This window comes from Solanum pennellii, chromosome 2 (assembly GCF_001406875.1).
Source record: "Solanum pennellii chromosome 2, SPENNV200".
NCBI lineage: Eukaryota > Viridiplantae > Streptophyta > Magnoliopsida > Solanales > Solanaceae > Solanum > Solanum pennellii.
In genome coordinates, this window is record NC_028638.1 from 4,319,984 (window position 1) to 4,344,208 (window position 24,225).

Sequence of the window (24,225 nt, forward strand, 5' to 3'; positions counted from 1 at the left end):
GTGGCATGCCATCATCGCCCTTGGACAGCACACATGGTCGGACGACGTCGTGCGTGGCATGCCATCATAGACCTTGGACATCACTCACAATTGAACGACGTAGGGCGTGGCATGTCAGCATAGCCCATGGACAGGACACACGGTTGATCAACCTCGGACGTAGCATGCCATCATTGCCCTTGGACTGCACACATAGACGGACGATGTAAGATGTGGGATGCCATCATCGCCTTTGGAAAGCACACACAGTCGGATGACATCGGGCGTGGCATTCCATCATGGCCCTTAGACATCACACATAGGAAGACGATGTCGGGTGTGGCATACTATCATTGCCCTCAGACTGCACAGAGAGACGGATGACGTCCGGCGTGGCATGCCATCATCACCTTTGGAAAGCACACAGGGTCGGACGACGTCGGGCGTGACATGCCATCATCATCTTTGGACAGCACACATGGTCAAGCGAAGTCAGGCATGGCATATCCGCGTAAACCTTTGACAGCACACATATATGGACGATGTCGGGCGTGGCATGCCATCATCCCCTTTGGAAATCACACACGATAAGACGACATCAGGCATGGCATCCCATCATTGCCCTTCGACTGCACACACATGATCGGACGGCAGAGGGAGTGGCTTGCCATAATGGACCTTGGACCGAACGCACGGTTGTACGATGTCGGATGATGCATGACATTGTTTCCCTTGGACTGCACACACAGATGGACGATGGCGGGCGTGGCATGACATCATCGCCTTTAGAAAGTACACACGATATGACGACGTCGGGTGTGGCATGCCATCACCACCCTTCGACTGCACACATGGTCGGACGACGTCGGGCGTGGAATGTCAGAGTAGCCCTTGGACAGCACACACGGTCGGACGATGTCAGGCGTGGCATGCCATCATCGCCCTTGGACTACACACACAGTCGGATGACGTCTGGCATAGCATGTCGTCATAGCCATTGGAAAACACACACGATCAGATGACATAGGGCATGGCTTGCCATTATGGCCCTTGGAAAGCACGCACGGTCGGACGACGTTCGGCATGGTATGACATTGTAGCGCTTGGATAGCACACACGGTAGGACGACGTCGGGCATGGCATGCCATCATAGCCCTTGTATAACATAGACGGTTGGAAGACATTAGGCGTGGCATGTAATCATAGCTCTTGAAAAGCACACACGATTTGTTGACGTCGTGCGTGGCATGTCATCATTACCCTTGGACTGCACATATAGACGGACGATGTCACGCGTCGCATTCCATCATCCTAAAAAAACACACACGGTTGCACGAGGTCGGGATTCACATGCCATCATGGCACTTGGACAGTACAAGCGATCGGATAATGTCGGGTGTGGCATGCCATCATAGCTCTAGGACAGCATACACGATCGGATCATATTGGTCGTGGCCTGCCATCATAGCCCTTGGACAGCACACACGGTCGGACGATATCGGGTGTGGCATGCCATCATGGCCCTTGGAAAGGACACACGAATGGACCATGTCGAGCATGGAATGTCCGTGTAGCCGTTGGACAACACATACTGTTGAATGACGTCGGGTGTGGCATGCCATCATCTCTCTTGTAAAGCACACACGATCGAACAAAGTCAAGCTTGGCATGCCCACGTAGCCCTTGGAAACCACACACGGTCGAACGACAGGGGCATGGAATGCCATCATAACCCTTGAATAACATAGACAGTTTGAAGACGTTGGGCATGGCATGTCATCATAGCTTTTGAACAGCACACACGATCGGTTGACGTCGGGCGTGGCATGCCATCATTGACCTTGGACAGCACACACAGAGGGACGATGTCAGGTGTGGTATGCCATCATCCACTAAGGAAAATACAGACGGTCAGACGAGGTTGGGCTTGGCATGCAATTATGGCACTTGGATAGTACAAAAGATTGGACAATGTCGAGTGTGGCATGACATCATAGCTCTAGGACACCACACACGATCGGACGACGTTGGGCGTGTCCTACCATCATAGCCCTTGGACAGCACACACGGTCGGACGACGTCGGGCGTGGCATGCCATCATTTCCCTCTGACAGGACACACGGTTGAACGACGTCAGGCGTGGCATGCCATCATAGCCCTTGGACAGCACACACGGTTGGACGACATTAGGCGTGGCATGTCATCATAACCCTTGAACAACATACACAGTCGATGGACGTCGATAGTGGCATTCTACCATTGCCCTTTGACTGCACGTAGAGACAGATGATGTCAGGCGTGGCATGCCATCATCTCTCTTGTACTGCACATACGAATGAACGATGTTGGGCGTGGTTTTCAATCATCACCTGTGGAAAGTACACATGGTCGGACAACGTCGGGCGCAACATGCCATCATCGCCCTTGGGAAGCACACATAGTCCAACAAAGTTTGGCGTGGCATGCCTGTGTATCCCTTGGACAGTACACCCGGTCGGACGACGTTGTGTGTGGCATGACATTATAGCATATAGACATCACTCACGGTTAAACGACATTGGGCGTGGCATGCCATCATAGCCCTTGGACAGCACACGATCGGTCGACCTTGGGCGTTGAATGCCATCATCGCCGTTTGACTGCACACACAGATGGACAATGTTGGTCGTGACATGCCATCATCGCCTTTGGAAAGCACACATGGTCGGATGATGTAGAGCGTGGCATGACATCATGGCCCTTGGACAGCACACACAGTCGGATGACGTTGGGCGTGTCATGCCATCATCGCCCTTTCACTACCCACACGGTCGGATGACTTTTAGCGTGGCATGCGATCGTTGCCCTTGGACTGCACACAAAGACGGACAACGTCTATCGTGGAATGCCATCATCTCCCTTAAACACCTTACAAGGTTAGAGGACGTTGGTCTTCGCATGCAACCAAGGCCCCTGGACAATACACACGATCACACGACATCGAGAGTGGCATTTCATCATAGCCCATGGATAATACACATGGTCGAACGACGTCGGTCGTTGAATGCCATCATCGCCCTTGTGCTGCACACACAAATGAACAATGTTGGGCGTGGCATGCGATCATCGCCCTTGGACAGCACAAACGGTCGGACTACATCGAGCATGGCATGCCATCATCGCCCTTAAACAGCACACACGGTCGGACGACATCGGTCTTCGCATGCCATCATCGTCTTTGGACTGCACACACAAACAGAAAATGTTGGGCATGGAATGCCATCATAGACCTTGGACAACACACCGGTCGGACAACTTCGGGCGTTGCATGACATCATAGCCCTTATAAAGCACACACGATCGGACGACGTTGAACATGGCATCCAACCAAGGCCCTTGGACAGCACATACGGTCGTACGACATCAGGCATGACATGACATCATAGCCCTCGGTTAGTATGCACGGTCGGGATGAAGTCGGGCGTGGCATGCCATCATGGCCCTTGGACAACACACACGGTTGGACGACGTCAGGTGTGGCATGCGCACGTAGCCAATGGACAGCACACGCTGTCAGACGACGTCAGGCGTGGCATGTCATCATAGCTCTTGAACAACACACACGGTCGGACAACGTCGAGCGTGGAATGTCATCATAGCCGTTGTACAAAACATAATGTCGGACGATATCGGTCGTGACATGCCATCATCACTCTTGTACTGCACACACGAATCAAAAATTTTGGGCGAGGCACTCCATCATCGCCCTTGGACAGTACACAAGGTCGGACAACGTTTGGCGAGGCATGCCATTATCGCTTTTGGACAACACACACGGTCGAACAAAGTCAGGCATGGCATGCCTGCGTAGCCCTTGGACAGCATACACGGTCGGACGACGTCGGGCGTGGCATGCCATCATCGCCCTTGGACTGCACACACAGATGGAGGATGTCGGGCGTGGCATTCCATCATCTCCCTTGGACTGCACACACAGATGGAGGATGTCGGGCGTGGCATTCCATCATCTCCCTTGGACTGCACACACAGATGGAGGATGTCGGGCGTGGCATTCCATCATCTCCCTTGGACTGCACACACAGATGGAGGATGTCGGGCGTGGCATTCCATCATCTCCCTTGGACTGCACACACAGATGGAGGATGTCGGGCGTGGCATTCCATCATCTCCCTTGGACTGCACACACAGATGGAGGATGTCGGGCGTGGCATTCCATCATCTCCCTTGGACTGCACACACAGATGGAGGATGTCGGGCGTGGCATTCCATCATCTCCCTTGGACTGCACACACAGATGGAGGATGTCGGGCGTGGCATTCCATCATCTCCCTTGGACTGCACACACAGATGGAGGATGTCGGGCGTGGCATTCCATCATCTCCCTTGGACTGCACACACAGATGGAGGATGTCGGGCGTGGCATTCCATCATCTCCCTTGGACTGCACACACAGATGGAGGATGTCGGGCGTGGCATTCCATCATCTCCCTTGGACTGCACACACAGATGGAGGATGTCGGGCGTGGCATTCCATCATCTCCCTTGGACTGCACACACAGATGGAGGATGTCGGGCGTGGCATTCCATCATCTCCCTTGGACTGCACACACAGATGGAGGATGTCGGGCGTGGCATTCCATCATCTCCCTTGGACTGCACACACAGATGGAGGATGTCGGGCGTGGCATTCCATCATCTCCCTTGGACTGCACACACAGATGGAGGATGTCGGGCGTGGCATTCCATCATCTCCCTTGGACTGCACACACAGATGGAGGATGTCGGGCGTGGCATTCCATCATCTCCCTTGGACTGCACACACAGATGGAGGATGTCGGGCGTGGCATTCCATCATCTCCCTTGGACTGCACACACAGATGGAGGATGTCGGGCGTGGCATTCCATCATCTCCCTTGGACTGCACACACAGATGGAGGATGTCGGGCGTGGCATTCCATCATCTCCCTTGGACTGCACACACAGATGGAGGATGTCGGGCGTGGCATTCCATCATCTCCCTTGGACTGCACACACAGATGGAGGATGTCGGGCGTGGCATTCCATCATCTCCCTTGGACTGCACACACAGATGGAGGATGTCGGGCGTGGCATTCCATCATCTCCCTTGGACTGCACACACAGATGGAGGATGTCGGGCGTGGCATTCCATCATCTCCCTTGGACTGCACACACAGATGGAGGATGTCGGGCGTGGCATTCCATCATCTCCCTTGGACTGCACACACAGATGGAGGATGTCGGGCGTGGCATTCCATCATCTCCCTTGGACTGCACACACAGATGGAGGATGTCGGGCGTGGCATTCCATCATCTCCCTTGGACTGCACACACAGATGGAGGATGTCGGGCGTGGCATTCCATCATCTCCCTTGGACTGCACACACAGATGGAGGATGTCGGGCGTGGCATTCCATCATCTCCCTTGGACTGCACACACAGATGGAGGATGTCGGGCGTGGCATTCCATCATCTCCCTTGGACTGCACACACAGATGGAGGATGTCGGGCGTGGCATTCCATCATCTCCCTTGGACTGCACACACAGATGGAGGATGTCGGGCGTGGCATTCCATCATCTCCCTTGGACTGCACACACAGATGGAGGATGTCGGGCGTGGCATTCCATCATCTCCCTTGGACTGCACACACAGATGGAGGATGTCGGGCGTGGCATTCCATCATCTCCCTTGGACTGCACACACAGATGGAGGATGTCGGGCGTGGCATTCCATCATCTCCCTTGGACTGCACACACAGATGGAGGATGTCGGGCGTGGCATTCCATCATCTCCCTTGGACTGCACACACAGATGGAGGATGTCGGGCGTGGCATTCCATCATCTCCCTTGGACTGCACACACAGATGGAGGATGTCGGGCGTGGCATTCCATCATCTCCCTTGGACTGCACACACAGATGGACGATGTCGGGCGTGGCATGCCATCATCGCCCTTGGAAAGCACAGACGGTCAAACGACGTCGGGCGTGGTATGCCATCATCGCCCTTGGAGTGCACACATGGTCGGATGACGTCGGGTGTAGAATGCCAGAGTAGCCCTTGGAAAGAACACACGGTCGAACGACGTCGGGCGTGGCATTCCATCATCTCCCTTGGACTGCACACACAGATGGACGATGTCGGGCGTGGCATGCCATCATCGCCTTTGGAAAGCACACAAGGTAAGACGACGTCGGGCGTGGCATGCCATCATCGCCCTTGGACTGCACACACAGATGGAGGATGTTGGGCATGGCATTCCATCATCGCCTTTGGAAAGCACACACGGGCAGATGACGTCGTGCGTGGCATACCATTATCGCCCTTGGACTGCACACACGTTTGGACGACGTCAGGCGTGGAATGCCAGAGTAGCCCTTGGACAGCACACACGTTCAGACGACGTCGAGCGTGGCATGCCATAATCGCCCTAGGACTGCACACGCAGTCAGACGTCGTTGTGCGTAGAATGCCATCATAGACCTTGGAAGACACATATGGTCGGACGACAGAGGGCGTGGCTTGCTATTATGGCCCTTGGACCGCATGCACGGTCGGACAATGTCAGACGTGGCATGACATCATCTCCCTTGGACTCCACACACAAATGGACTATGTCGGGCGTGGCATGCCATCATCGCCTTTAGAAAGAACATACTGTATGACGATATCGGGCGTGGCATTCCATTATCGCCCTTGGACTGCACACATGGTCGGACGACGTCGGGCGTGGAATGCCAGAGTAGCCCTTGGACACCACACACGGTCGAACAATGTCGCGCGTGGCATGTTATCATAGCCATTGGAAAACACATAATGTCGGACGACATCAGCCGTGGCACGCCATCATCACTCTTGAAATGCACACAAGAATGAACGATGTCGGGCGTGGCATTCCATCATCTCCCTAGGACTGCACACGCAGATGGACGATGTTAGGCGTGGCATGCCATCATCGCCTTTGGAAATCATACACGGTAAGACGACGTCGGGCGTGCCATGCCATCATCGCCCTTGACTGCACACACAGATGGACGATGTTGGGCCTGGCATTCCATCATGGCCTTTGGAAAGCACACACGGTCAGACGACGTCGGGAGTGCCATACCATCATCGCCCTTGGACTAAACACACGTTTGGACGACGTCGGACATGGAATGCCAGAGTAGCCCTTGGAAAGAACGCACGGTCAAACGACATCGGGCGTGGCATGCCATCGTCGGCCTTGGACTACATACGCAGTAAGACGACGTCGGGCGTAGCATGCAATCATAGCCCTTGGACAACACACACGGTTGAATGACGTTAAGCGTGGCAAGTCATCGTAGCCCTTGGATAGCACACACAGTCGGTCGACCTCGGACGTGGAATGCCATCATCGCCATTGCACCACACACATAGATGAACGGTGTCAGGCGTAGCATGCCATCATCGCCTTTAGAAAGCACGCACGGTCAACTGACGTTTGGCGTGGCATGCAATCATCACCCTTGTACTGCACACACATGGTCGGGCGACGTCGGGAGTAGAATGCAAGAGTAGCCCTTAGAGAACATACGCGGTTTGACAACATCAGGCCTGGAATGCCTGCGTAGCGGTTTGACAACACACATTGTCGAACGACGTCAAGCGTGGCATGCCATTATCGCCATTGGACACCGCACACGGTCGGACTACGTCGGGCATGGCATGCCATCATCACTCTTCGAAAGCACACATGGTCGAATGTAGTTAACCTTGACATGCCCCATAGCCCTTGGAAACCACACACGGTCGAATGACGTCGGGCGTGGAATGCCATTATAGCCCTTGAATAACACAGACAGTTGGAAGACGTTGGGCATGGAATGTCATCATAGCTCTTGAACAGCACACACGATTGGTTGACGTCGGGCATGGCATGCCATCATTTCCATTGGACAGCACACTCAGACGGACGATGTCAGGCGTGGCATGTCATAATCCCCTAAGGAAAACACACACGATCGGACGAGGTTGGGCTTGGCATGCAATTATCACACTTGGATAGTACAAAAGATAGGACAATGTTGGGTGTGTCATTCCATCATAGCTCTAAGACAGGACACACGACCGGACGACATTGGGCGTGGCCTTCCATCATAGCCATTAGACAGCACACACGGTCGGATGACGTCGGGCGTGGCATGCCACTATGGCCCTTGGAAAGGACACGCGAGCGGATGACGCTGAGCGAGGCATGCCTGCGTAGCCGTTGGATAGCACACACGGTCGGATGACGTAGAACATGACATGCAATCATGTCCCTTGGACATCATACACTGTGACAAATTGTCGGGCTTTGAATTCCATCATTACCCTTGGACTTCACACATGAACGGGAAATTTTTGGCGTGGTATGCCATCATCACCCTTGGACAACACATACGGTCGAATGAAATCAGGCGTGGCATTCCATAATTGCCCTTTGAAAAGACACAACATCAGAGCACGTCAGGTGTGGCATGCTATCATAGCCCTTGGAAATTACACACAATTGGACGACTTCGGGTGTGGCAGGTCATGATAGCCCTAAGACAGCACACACGTCAGACGACGTTGGTCATGGCATGCCATCATCGCCCTGTACTACACACACACACGGACGATGTCACGCGTGGCATGCAATCATAGCCCTTGGACAACAATCACGGCCGGACGACGTTGGGCGTAGTTTAATATCATGGACCTTTGATTTCACACACAGTCAGACATCGGGCGTGGCATGCCATACTAGCCCTTAGAAATCACACACAATCGGACGACGTCGACTGTTGCATGCCATCATGGATTGGACTGCACACACGGTAGGACGACGTCGGATTTGGCATGCCCGCGTATCCATTGGATAACACACACTGTAGGACGACGTCGGGCGGGGAAAGAAATTATAGACTTTGGACAACACAAACGATCGGACGACGTCGGGCGTGGCACGTCATCATAGCAATTGGACAACACATAATGTCGGACGACGTCGGTTGTAGCAATGCCATCATCTCTTTTGTACTACACACACAAATGAACGATGTCGGGCGTGGCATTCCATTATCGCCCTTGGACTGTACACATGGTCAGACAACATCGGGCGTGGTAGGTCATCATAGCTCTTGGACAACACAGACAGTCGGACAACGTCGGGCGTAGCATAATATCATAGCCCTCGGAAAGCACAAACGGTCGAACGACTTTGGGAGTGGCATGCCATCATGGCCCTTGAACAGTAAACACGATCGAACGAACGATGTCGGGTGTGACATGTCATCATCGCACTTGGACAACACATACGGTCGGACGAAATTGGCCATGGAATTTCGTCATTGCCCTTTGACAAGACACACGGTCGGACAAATTTGGTCGTGGCATTCCATAATAGCCCTTGGACAGCACACACGATTGCTTCGAGCGTGGCAGGAAATCATAGCTCTTGGACAGCACACACGGTCGAACGACGTCGGGCGTGGCATGCTATCATTTCCCTTGAATAACATAGACAGTTTGAAGACGTTGGGCACGACATGTCATCATAGCTCTTGAACAGCACACACGATCGGTTGACGTCGGGCGTGGCATGCCATCATTGACCTTGGACAGCACACACAGAGGGACGATGTCAAACGTGGTATGCCATCATCCACTAAGGAAAATACACATGGTCGGACGAGGTTTGGCTTGGCATGCAATTACTGCACTTAGATAGTACAAAAGATTGGACAATGTCGAGCGTGGCATGCCATCATAACTCTAGGACACCACACACGATCGGACGACGTTGGGCGTGTCCTTCCATCATAGCCCTTGGACAGCACACACGGTCGGACGACGTCGGGCGTGGCATGCCATCATGGCCCTTGGACAGGACACACGATTGAACGACGTCAGGCATGGCATGCCATCATAGCCCTTGGACAACACACACGGTTGGACGACGTTAGGCGTGGCATGTCATGATAACCCTTGAACAACATACACAGTCAATCGACGTCGGGAGTGGCATGCTATCATTTCCCTTTTACTGCGCATAGAGACAGATGACGTAAGGCGTGGCATGCATCATAAACTTTGGAAAGAAACAGGGTCGGACGATGTCGGGCGTGGCATTCCATCATTGCCCGTGGACAGTACACATGGTTGGGCTATGTCGGGCGTGGCATGCCATCATCGCCCTTGGACAACACACATGGTCGGACAACGTCGTGCGTGGTATGCCATCATAGCCCTTGGACATCACTCACAGTTGAACGACGTTGGGCATGGCATCTCAGCATAGCCCATGGACAGGACACATGGTCGATCGACCTCGGACATGGCATGCCATCATCGCCCTTGGACTGCACAAATAGACGGATGATGTAAGATGTGGGATGCCATCATAGCCTTTGGAAAGCACACACAGTCGGACGACGTCGGGCGTGGCATGCCATCATGGCCATTAGACATCACACATAGGAAGATGATGTCGGGTGTGGCATACCATTATCTCCCTTAGACTTCACACACGGTCAGGAAACCTCGGGTGTGGCATTCTTGAGTAGCTCTTGGACAGCATACACGGTCGGACGACGTCGGGCTTGGCTTACATCATAGACCTTAGACAGCACACATAGTTGGACGACGTCGGGCATGGCATGTCATCATATCCCTTGGACAACACACACGGTTGGAAGAAGTTGGGTATGGCATGCCATCATCGCCCTGAAATTCACACACGGTCGGATGACATCGGGCGTGGCATGCCAACTAGGCCCTTGGACTGTACACAGTATCGGATGACGTCTGGTGTGGCATGACATGATAGCCCTTGGACAGCGCACACGATCAGACGACGTCGGGCATGGCCTGCCATCATAGCCCTTGGAGAGCACACACGATCAGACGACGTCGGGTGTGGCATGCCTGCGTAGACCTCGCACACCACACACATTCGAATGACATCAGGCGTGGCATGCCATCACCGCCCTTTTACTACACACACAAACAAACGAAATTTGGCATGGCATGCCATTATCGCCCTTCGTCAGCACACAGGTCGGACGAAGTCGGGCGTTGCATGCCCGTGTATCCTTGGAAAGCACACATTGTAAGACAACGGCAGACGTGACATGCCATAAAAGTCCGTGGACAATACAAATGGTCAGACGACATCGGGCGTGGCATGCCATCATGACCTTTGGACAGGACACATAGTCGGACAACGTCGGGTGTGGCATGCCTTTCTAGCCCTTAGATTGCACACACAAACGGAAGATGTTGGGCGTGGCATGCCATCATTACCATTGGAAAGCACACACGATCGGACGACATCGGGTGTGGTATGCCATCATGGCCATTGGAAAGCACACACGATCGGATGACTTTGGGCGTTGCATACCATCATAGCCCTTGGACAACACACACGGTTGGACGACGTTAGGCGTGGCATGTCATCATAGCCCTTAAACAACACACACGGTCGGTTGACGTCGGGAGTGGTATACTATCATTTCCCTTGGACTGCACACAGAGACGAATAACGTCAGGCGTGTCATGCCATCATCACCTTTGGAAAACACACAGAGTCGGACACTTCGGGCGTGGCATGCCATAATCTTCTTTGGACATCACACACGTTCAAACGAAGTAAGGCGTGGCATACCCGCGTAACCCTTTGACAGCACACACGGTCAAACGATGTCGGGTGTGGCATGCCATCATAGCCCTTGGACAGCACACGGTCGGTCGACCTTGGGCGTGGCATGCCATCATAACCGTTTGACTGCACACACAGATGGACGATGTTGGCCGTGACATGCCATCATCGCCTTTGGAAAGCACACATGGTCGGATGATGTAGAGCGTGGCATGACATCATGGCCCTTGGAAAGCACACACGGTCGGATGACGTCGGGCGTGTCATGCCATCATCGCCCTTTCACTACCCATACGGTCGGATGACTTTTAGCGTGGCATGCGATCGTTGCCCTTGGACTGCACACAAAGACGGACAACGTCTGTCGTGGAATGCCATCATCTCCCTTAAACATCACACATGGTTAGACGACGTTGGTCGCATGCAACCAAGGCCCCTGGACAATACACACGATCACATGACATCGAGAGTGGCATTTCATCATAGCCCATGGATAATACACATGGTCGAACGACGTCGGTCGTTGAATGCCATCATCGCCCTTGTACTGCACACACAAATGAACAATGTTGGGCATGGCATGCGATCATCGCCCTTGGACAGCACAAACGGTTGGACTACGTCGAGCGTGGCATGCCATCATCTCCCTTAAACAGCACACACGGTCGGACGACATCGGGCGTCGCATGCCATCATCGTCTTTGGACTGCACACGCAAACAGACAATGTTGGGCATGGCATGCCATCATAGACCTTGGACAACACACCGGTCGGACAACTTCGGGCGTTGCATGACATCATAGCCCTTATAAATCACACACGATCGGACGACGTCGGGCGAGGCATGCCATTATGTCTCTTGGACAACACACATGGCCAGACAAAATCAGTCGTAGCATGCCCACGTACCCCTTGGACAGCACACATGATCGGACGACTTGGTCGTGACATGCCATCAAAGCCTTTGGATAGCATACACGATCGGACTACGTTGAACATGGCATCCAACCAAGGCCGTTGGAAAGCACATACGGTCGTACGACATCGGGCATGACATGACATCATAGTCCTTGGTAAGTATGTACGGTCGGGATGAAGTCGGGCGTGGCATGCATCATGGCCCATGGACAACGCACACGGTTGGACGACGTCAGGTGTGGCATGCTCGCGTAGCCAATGGACAGCACACACTGTCAGACAACGTCAGGCGTGGCATGTCATCATAGCTCTTGAACAGCACACACGGTCGGACAACGTCGAGCGTGGCATGTCATCATGGACATTATACAATACATAATGTCGGAAGATATCGGTCGTGACATGCCATTATCACTTTTGTACTGCACACACGAATCAAAAACTTTGGGCGTGGCACTACATCATCGCCCTTGGACAGTACACAAGGTCGGACAACGTTGGGCGTGGCATGCCATTATCGCTTTTGGACAACACACACGGTCGAACAAAGTCAGGCATGGCATGCCTGCGTAGCTCTTGGACAGCATACACGGTCGGACGACGTCGGGCGTGGCATGCCATCATCGCCCTTGGAAAGCACACACGGTTGAATGAAAATGAGCATGGCATGTCATCATAGCCCTTGGATAACACACACAATCGGTCGACCTCGGACGTGGCATGCCATCATCGCCCTTGGAAAGCCCAGACGGTCAAACGACGTTGGGCGTGGCATGCCATCATCGCCCTTGGAGTGCACACATGGCCGGATGACGTTGGGTGTAGAATGCCAGAGTAGCCCTTGGAAAGCACACACGGTCGGACGACGTCGGGCGTGGCATTCCATCATCTCCCTTGGACTGCACACACAGATGGACGATGTCGGGCGTGGCATGCCATCATCGCCTTTGGAAAGCACACAAGGTAAGACGACGTCGGGCGTGGCATGCCATCATCGCCTTTGGAAAGCACACAAGGTAAGACGACGTCGGGCGTGGCATGCCATCATCGCCTTTGGAAAGCACACAAGGTAAGACGACGTCGGGCGTGGCATGCCATCATCGCCTTTGGAAAGCACACAAGGTAAGACGACGTCGGGCGTGGCATGCCATCATCGCCTTTGGAAAGCACACAAGGTAAGACGACGTCGGGCGTGGCATGCCATCATCGCCTTTGGAAAGCACACAAGGTAAGACGACGTCGGGCGTGGCATGCCATCATCGCCTTTGGAAAGCACACAAGGTAAGACGACGTCGGGCGTGGCATGCCATCATCGCCTTTGGAAAGCACACAAGGTAAGACGACGTCGGGCGTGGCATGCCATCATCGCCTTTGGAAAGCACACAAGGTAAGACGACGTCGGGCGTGGCATGCCATCATCGCCTTTGGAAAGCACACAAGGTAAGACGACGTCGGGCGTGGCATGCCATCATCGCCTTTGGAAAGCACACAAGGTAAGACGACGTCGGGCGTGGCATGCCATCATCGCCTTTGGAAAGCACACAAGGTAAGACGACGTCGGGCGTGGCATGCCATCATCGCCTTTGGAAAGCACACAAGGTAAGACGACGTCGGGCGTGGCATGCCATCATCGCCTTTGGAAAGCACACAAGGTAAGACGACGTCGGGCGTGGCATGCCATCATCGCCTTTGGAAAGCACACAAGGTAAGACGACGTCGGGCGTGGCATGCCATCATCGCCTTTGGAAAGCACACAAGGTAAGACGACGTCGGGCGTGGCATGCCATCATCGCCTTTGGAAAGCACACAAGGTAAGACGACGTCGGGCGTGGCATGCCATCATCGCCTTTGGAAAGCACACAAGGTAAGACGACGTCGGGCGTGGCATGCCATCATCGCCTTTGGAAAGCACACAAGGTAAGACGACGTCGGGCGTGGCATGCCATCATCGCCTTTGGAAAGCACACAAGGTAAGACGACGTCGGGCGTGGCATGCCATCATCGCCTTTGGAAAGCACACAAGGTAAGACGACGTCGGGCGTGGCATGCCATCATCGCCTTTGGAAAGCACACAAGGTAAGACGACGTCGGGCGTGGCATGCCATCATCGCCTTTGGAAAGCACACAAGGTAAGACGACGTCGGGCGTGGCATGCCATCATCGCCTTTGGAAAGCACACAAGGTAAGACGACGTCGGGCGTGGCATGCCATCATCGCCTTTGGAAAGCACACAAGGTAAGACGACGTCGGGCGTGGCATGCCATCATCGCCTTTGGAAAGCACACAAGGTAAGACGACGTCGGGCGTGGCATGCCATCATCGCCTTTGGAAAGCACACAAGGTAAGACGACGTCGGGCGTGGCATGCCATCATCGCCTTTGGAAAGCACACAAGGTAAGACGACGTCGGGCGTGGCATGCCATCATCGCCTTTGGAAAGCACACAAGGTAAGACGACGTCGGGCGTGGCATGCCATCATCGCCTTTGGAAAGCACACAAGGTAAGACGACGTCGGGCGTGGCATGCCATCATCGCCTTTGGAAAGCACACAAGGTAAGACGACGTCGGGCGTGGCATGCCATCATCGCCTTTGGAAAGCACACAAGGTAAGACGACGTCGGGCGTGGCATGCCATCATCGCCTTTGGAAAGCACACAAGGTAAGACGACGTCGGGCGTGGCATGCCATCATCGCCTTTGGAAAGCACACAAGGTAAGACGACGTCGGGCGTGGCATGCCATCATCGCCTTTGGAAAGCACACAAGGTAAGACGACGTCGGGCGTGGCATGCCATCATCGCCTTTGGAAAGCACACAAGGTAAGACGACGTCGGGCGTGGCATGCCATCATCGCCTTTGGAAAGCACACAAGGTAAGACGACGTCGGGCGTGGCATGCCATCATCGCCTTTGGAAAGCACACAAGGTAAGACGACGTCGGGCGTGGCATGCCATCATCGCCTTTGGAAAGCACACAAGGTAAGACGACGTCGGGCGTGGCATGCCATCATCGCCTTTGGAAAGCACACAAGGTAAGACGACGTCGGGCGTGGCATGCCATCATCGCCTTTGGAAAGCACACAAGGTAAGACGACGTCGGGCGTGGCATGCCATCATCGCCCTAGGACTGCACACGCAGTCGGACGTTGTTGTGCGTAGCATGACATCATAGACCTTGGAAGACACATATGGTCGGACGACAGAGGGCGTGGCTTGCCATTATGGCCCTTGGACTGCATGCACGGTCAGACAATGTCAGACGTGGCATGCATCATCTCCCTTGGACTCCACACACAAATGGACTATGTCGGGCGTGGCATGCCATCATCGCCTTTAGAAAGTACATACTGTATGATGATATCGGGCGTGGCATTCCATTATCGCCCTTGGACTGCACACATGGACGGACGACGTCGGGCGTGGAATGCTAGAGTAGCCCTTGGAAACCACACACGGTCGAACAATGTCGCGCGTGGCATGTCATCATAGCCATTGGAAAACACATAATGTCGGACAACATCAGTCGTGGCATGCCATCATCACTATTGAACTGCACACAAGAATGAACAATGTCGGGCGTGGCATTCCATCATCTCCCTTGGACTGCACACGCAGATGGACGATGTCGGGCGTGGCATGCCATCATCGCCTTTGGAAATCACACACGGTAAGACGACGTCGAGCGTGGCATGCCATCATCGCCCTTGGACTGCACAAACAGATGGACGATGTTGGGCCTGGCATTCCATCATCGCCTTTGGAAAGCACACACGGTTAGACGACGTCGGGCGTGGCACACCATCATCGCCCTTGGACTAAACACACGTTTGGACGACGTCGGACGTGGAATGCCAGAGTAGCCCATGGAAAGAACGCACAGTCAAGCGACGTTGGGCGTGGTATGCCATCGTCGCCCTTGGACTACACACGCAGTCACACGACGTCGCGCATAGCATGCAATCATAGCCCTTGGACAACACACAAGGTTGAATGATGTTAAGCGTGGCAAGTCATCGTAGCCCTTGGACAGCACACACAGTCGGTCGACCTCAGACGTGGAAAGCCATCATCGCCCTTACACTACACACACAGATGAACGGTGTCAGGTGTAGCATGCCATCATCGCCTTTAGAAAGCACGCACGGTCAAATGAGGTTTGGCGTGGCATGCAATCATCACCCGTGTACTACACACACACGGTCGGGCGACATCGGGAGTAGAATGCAAGAGTAGCCCTTGGACAACACACACGGTTGGACGAAATCGGGCCAGGCATGCCTTCGTAGCGGTTTGACAACACACATAGTCAAATGACTTCAAGCGTGGCATGCCATTATCGCCCTTGGAAACCGCACACGGTCGGACTACGTCGGGTGTGGCATGCCATCATCGCTCTTCGAAAGCACACACGGTCGAATGTAGTCCACCTTGATATGCCTCGTAGCCCTTCGAAACCACACACGGTCGAATGACGTCGGGCGAGGAATGCCATCATATCCCTTGAATAACACAGACAGTTGGAAGACGTTGGGCTTGGAATGTCATCATAGCTCTTGAACAGCACACACGATTGGTTGACGTCGGGCGTGGCATGCCATCATTTCCATTGGACAGCACACACAGACGGACGATGTCAGGCGTGGCATGCCATAATCCCCTAAGGAAAACACACACGGTCGGACGAGGTTGGGCTTGGCATGCAATTATCGCACTTGGATAGTACAAAAGATAGGACAATGTTGGGTGTGGAGTTCTATCATAGCTCTAAGACAGCACACACGACTGGACGACATTGGGCGTGGCCTGCCATCATAGCCATTGGACAGCACACACGGTCGGATGACGTCGGGCGTGGAATGCCACTATGGCCCTTGGAAGGGACACACGATCGGATGACGTCGAGCGAGGCATGCCTGTGTAGCCGTTGGATAGCACACACGGTCGGACGACGTAGAACATGACATGCAATAATGTCCCTTGGACAGCATACACGGTGAGAAATTGTCGGGCTTTGAATTCCACCATTACCCTTGGACTACACACATGAACGGTCAATTTTTGGCGTGGTATGCCATCATCACCCTTGGACAACGCATACGGTCGAATGAAATCAGGCGTGGCATTCCATAATTGCCCTTTGAAAAGACACAACGTCGGAGCACGTCAGGTGTGGCATGCTATCATAGCCCTTGGACAACACTCACGGCCGGACGACGTTGGGCGTAGTTTAATATCATGGACCTTGGATTTCTCACACAGTCGGACATCGGGCGTGGCATGCCATACTAGCCCTTGAAAATCACACGCAATCGGACGACGTCGACTGTTGCATGCCATCATGGACTTGGATAGCACAAACGGTAGGACGACGTCCGATTTGGCATGCCCACGTATCCATTGGATAACACACACTGTAGGACGACGTCGGGCGTGGAAAGAAATCGTAGACTTTGGACAGCACACACGAACGGACGATGTTAGGCATGGCATGCCGTCATGGTACTTATCTACACACACGGTCGGATGACATATAGGCCCTTGGACTGTACACTGTATCGGATGACGTCTCGTGTGGCATGAAATGATAGCCCTTGGACAGCACACACGATAAGACGACGTCGGGCATGGCCTGCCATCATAGCCCTTGGACAGCACACACGATTGGACGACGTCGGGTGTGGCATGCCTGCGTAGCCCTTGCACACCACACACATTCGAATGACATCGGGCGTGGCATGCCATCACCGCCCTTTTACTACACACACAAACAAACAAAATTTTGCATGGCATGCCATTATCGCCCTTCGTCAGCACACAGGTCGGACGAAGTCGGGCATTGCATGCCCGCGTAGCCCTTGGAAAGCACACATTGTAAGACAACGGCGGGGCTGACATGCCATCAAAGTCCTTGGACAATACAAATGGTCAGACGACAGTGGGCGTGGAATGCCATCATGACCTTTGGACAGGACACACAGTCGGACAACGTCGGGTGTGGCATGCCTTTCTAGCCCTTAGACTGCACACACAAACGGGAGATGTTGGGCGTGGCATGCCATCATTGTCATTGGAAAGCACACACGATCGGACGACATCGGGTGTGGTATGCCATCATGGCCATTGGAAAGCACACACGATCGGATGACTTTGGGCGTGGCATACCATCATAGCCCTTGGACAACACACACGGTTGGACGACGTTAGGCGTGGCATGTCATCATAGCCCTTAAACAACATACACGGTCGGTCGACGTCGGGAGTGGTATATTATCATTTCCCTTGGACTGCACACAGAGACGGATAACGTCAGGCGTGTCATGCCATCATCACCTTTGGAAAACACACAGAGTCGGACACGTCGGGCGTGGTATTCCATCATCTTCTTTGGACAGCACACACGTTCAAACGAAGTAAGGCGTGGCATACCCACGTAACCCTTTGACAGCACACACGGTCAAACGATGTCGGGTGTGGCATGCCATCATAGCCCTTGGACAGCACACGATCGGTCGACCTTGGGCATGGAATGCCATCATCGCCGTTTGACTGCACACACAGATGGACAATGTTGGCCGTTACATGCCATCATCACCTTTGGAAAGCACACATGGTCGTATGATGTAGAGCGTGGCATGACATCATGGCCCTTGGACAGCACACACGGTCGGATGATGTCGGGCGTGTCATGCCATCATCGCCCTTTCACTACCCACACGGTCGGATGACTTTTAGCGTGGCATGCGATCGTTGCCCTTGGACTGCACACAAAGACGGACAACGTCTGTCGTGGAATGGCATCATCTTCCTTAAACACCTTACAAGGTTAGACGACGTTGGTCTTCGCATGCAACCAAGGCCCTGGACAATACACACGATCACACGACATCGAGAGTGGCATTTCATCATAGCCCATGGATAATACACATGGTCGAACGACGTCGGTCGTTGAATGCCATCATCGCCCTTGTGCTGCACACACAAATGAACAATGTTGGGCGTGGCATGCGATCATCGCCCTTGGACAGCACAAACGGTCGGACTACGTCGAGCGTGGCATGCCATCATCGCCCTTAAACAGCACACACGGTCGGACGACATCGGGCTTCGCATGCCATCATCGTCTTTGGACTGCAGACACAAACAGAAAATGTTGGGCATGGAATGCCATCATAGACCTTGGACAACACACCGGTCAGACAACTTCGGGCGTTGCATGACATCATAGCCCTTATAAAGCACACACGATCGGACGACGTCGGGCGAGGCATGACATTATGTCTCTTGGATAACACACACGGCCAGACAAAATAGGTCGTTGCATGCCCACGTACCCCTTGGACAGCACACACGATCGGACGACTCGGTCGTGACATGCCATCAAAGCCTTTGGATAACACACACGATCGGACAACGTTGAACATGGCATTCAACCAAGGCCCTTGGACAGCACATACGGTCGTACGACATCAGGCATGACATGACATAGCCCTCGGTAAGTATGCATGGTGGGGATGAAGTCGGGCGTGGCATGCCATCATGGCCCTTGGACAACACACACAGTTGGACGACGTCAGGTGTGGCATGCTCACGTAGCCAATGGACAGCACACACTGTCAGACGACGTCAGGCGTGGCATGTCATCATAGCTCTTGAACAGCACACACGGTCGGACAACGTCGAGCGTGGCATGTCATCATAGCTCTTGAACAGCACACACGGTCGGACAACGTCGAGCGTGGCATGTCATCATAGCTCTTGAACAGCACACACGGTCGGACAACGTCGAGCGTGGCATGTCATCATAGCTCTTGAACAGCACACACGGTCGGACAACGTCGAGCGTGGCATGTCATCATAGCTCTTGAACAGCACACACGGTCGGACAACGTCGAGCGTGGCATGTCATCATAGCTCTTGAACAGCACACACGGTCGGACAACGTCGAGCGTGGCATGTCATCATAGCTCTTGAACAGCACACACGGTCGGACAACGTCGAGCGTGGCATGTCATCATAGCTCTTGAACAGCACACACGGTCGGACAACGTCGAGCGTGGCATGTCATCATAGCTCTTGAACAGCACACACGGTCGGACAACGTCGAGCGTGGCATGTCATCATAGCTCTTGAACAGCACACACGGTCGGACAACGTCGAGCGTGGCATGTCATCATAGCTCTTGAACAGCACACACGGTCGGACAACGTCGAGCGTGGCATGTCATCATAGCTCTTGAACAGCACACACGGTCGGACAACGTCGAGCGTGGCATGTCATCATAGCTCTTGAACAGCACACACGGTCGGACAACGTCGAGCGTGGCATGTCATCATAGCTCTTGAACAGCACACACGGTCGGACAACGTCGAGCGTGGCATGTCATCATAGCTCTTGAACAGCACACACGGTCGGACAACGTCGAGCGTGGCATGTCATCATAGCTCTTGAACAGCACACACGGTCGGACAACGTCGAGCGTGGCATGTCATCATAGCTCTTGAACAGCACACACGGTCGGACAACGTCGAGCGTGGCATGTCATCATAGCTCTTGAACAGCACACACGGTCGGACAACGTCGAGCGTGGCATGTCATCATAGCTCTTGAACAGCACACACGGTCGGACAACGTCGAGCGTGGCATGTCATCATAGCTCTTGAACAGCACACACGGTCGGACAACGTCGAGCGTGGCATGTCATCATAGCTCTTGAACAGCACACACGGTCGGACAACGTCGAGCGTGGCATGTCATCATAGCTCTTGAACAGCACACACGGTCGGACAACGTCGAGCGTGGCATGTCATCATAGCTCTTGAACAGCACACACGGTCGGACAACGTCGAGCGTGGCATGTCATCATAGCTCTTGAACAGCACACACGGTCGGACAACGTCGAGCGTGGCATGTCATCATAGCTCTTGAACAGCACACACGGTCGGACAACGTCGAGCGTGGCATGTCATCATAGCTCTTGAACAGCACACACGGTCGGACAACGTCGAGCGTGGCATGTCATCATAGCTCTTGAACAGCACACACGGTCGGACAACGTCGAGCGTGGCATGTCATCATAGCTCTTGAACAGCACACACGGTCGGACAACGTCGAGCGTGGCATGTCATCATAGCTCTTGAACAGCACACACGGTCGGACAACGTCGAGCGTGGCATGTCATCATAGCTCTTGAACAGCACACACGGTCGGACAACGTCGAGCGTGGCATGTCATCATAGCTCTTGAACAGCACACACGGTCGGACAACGTCGAGCGTGGCATGTCATCATAGCTCTTGAACAGCACACACGGTCGGACAACGTCGAGCGTGGCATGTCATCATAGCTCTTGAACAGCACACACGGTCGGACAACGTCGAGCGTGGCATGTCATCATAGCTCTTGAACAGCACACACGGTCGGACAACGTCGAGCGTGGCATGTCATCATAGCTCTTGAACAGCACACACGGTCGGACAACGTCGAGCGTGGCATGTCATCATAGCTCTTGAACAGCACACACGGTCGGACAACGTCGAGCGTGGCATGTCATCATAGCTCTTGAACAGCACACACGGTCGGACAACGTCGAGCGTGGCATGTCATCATAGCTCTTGAACAGCACACACGGTCGGACAACGTCGAGCGTGGCATGTCATCATAGCTCTTGAACAGCACACACGGTCGGACAACGTCGAGCGTGGCATGTCATCATAGCTCTTGGATAACACACACAATCGGTCGACCTCGGACGTGGCATGCCATCATCGCCCTAGGAAAGCACAGACGGTCAAACGACGTCGGGCGTGGTATGCCATCATCGCCCTTGGAGTGCACACATGGTCGGATGACGTCGGGGGTAGAATGCAAGAGTAGCCCTTGGAAAGAACACACGTTCGGACGATGTCGGGCGTGGCATGCCATCATAGCCCTTGGAAAGCACACACGGTTGAATGAAAATGAGCATGGCATGTCATCATAGCCCTTGGATAACACACACAATCGGTCGACCTCGGACGTGGCATGCCATCATCGCCCTAGGAAAGCACAGACGGTCAAACGACGTCGGGCGTGGTATGCCATCATCGCCCTTGGAGTGCACACATGGTCGGATGACGTCGGGTGTAGAATGCAAGAGTAGCCCTTGGAAAGAACACACGTTCGGACGATGTCGGGCGTGGCATTCCATCATCTCCCTTGGACTGCACACACAGATGGACGATGTCGGGCGTGGCATGCCATCATCGCCTTTGGAAAGCACACAAGGTAAGACAACGTCGGGCGTGGCATGCCATCATCGCCCTTGGACTGCACACACAGATGGACAATGTTGGGCATGGCATTCCATCATCGCCTTTGGAAAGCACACACGGGCAGACGACGTCGTGCTTGGCATACCATTATCGCCCTTGGACTGCACACACGTTTGGACGACGTCGGGCGTGGAATGCCAGAGTAGCCCTTGGATAGCACACACGGTCAGACGACGTCGAGCGTGGCATACCATCATCGCCCTAGGACGTCGTTGTGCGTAGAATGCCATCATAGACCTTGGAAGACACATATGGTCGGACGACAGAGGGCGTGGCTTGCCATTATGGCCCTTGGACCGCATGCACGGTCGGACAATGTCAGACGTGGCATGACATCATCTCCCTTGAACTCCACACACAAATGGACTATGTCGGGCGTGGCATGCCATCATCGCCTTTAGAAAGCACATACTGTATGATGATATCGGGCGTGGCATTCCGTTATCGCCCATGGAATTCACACATGGTCGGAAGACGTCGGGCGTGGAATGCCAGAGTAGCCCTTGGACACCACACACGGTCGAACATTGTCGCGCGTGGCATGTTATCATAGCCATTGGAAAACACATAATGTCGGACGACATCAACCGTGGCATGCCATCATCACTCTTGAAATGCACACAAGAATGAACGATGTCGGGCGTGGCATTCCATCATCTCCCTTGGACTGCACACGCAGATGGACGGTGTCGGGTGTGGCATGCCATCAACGCCTTTGGAAATCATACACGGTAAGACGACGTTGGGCGTGCCATGCCATCATTGCCCTTGGACTGCACACACAGATGGACGATGTTGGGCCTGGCATTCCATCATTGCCTTTGGAAAGCACACACGGTCAGACGACGTCGGGCGTGGCATACCATCATCTCCCTTGGACTAAACACACGTTTGGACGACGTCGGACATGGAATGCTAGTGTAGCCCTTGGAAAGAACGCACGGTCAAACGACGTCGAGCGTGGCATGCCATCGTCGGCCTTGGACTACACACGCAGTCAGACGACGTCGGGCATAGCATGCAATCATAGCCCTTGGACAACACACACGGTTGAATGACGTTAAGCGTGGCAAGTCATCGTAGCCCTTGGACAGCACACACAGTCGGTCGACCTCGGACGTGGAATGCCATCATCGCCCTTGCACTAGACACACAGATGAACGGTGTCAGGCGTAGCATGCCATCATCGCCTTTAGAAAGCACGCACGATCAAATGACGTTTGGCGTGGCATGCAATCATCACCCTTGTACTGCACACACATGGTCGGGCGACGTCGGGAGTAGAATGCAAGAGTAGCCCTTGGAGAACACACACGGTTTGACAACACACATTGTCGAACGACGTCAAGCGTGGC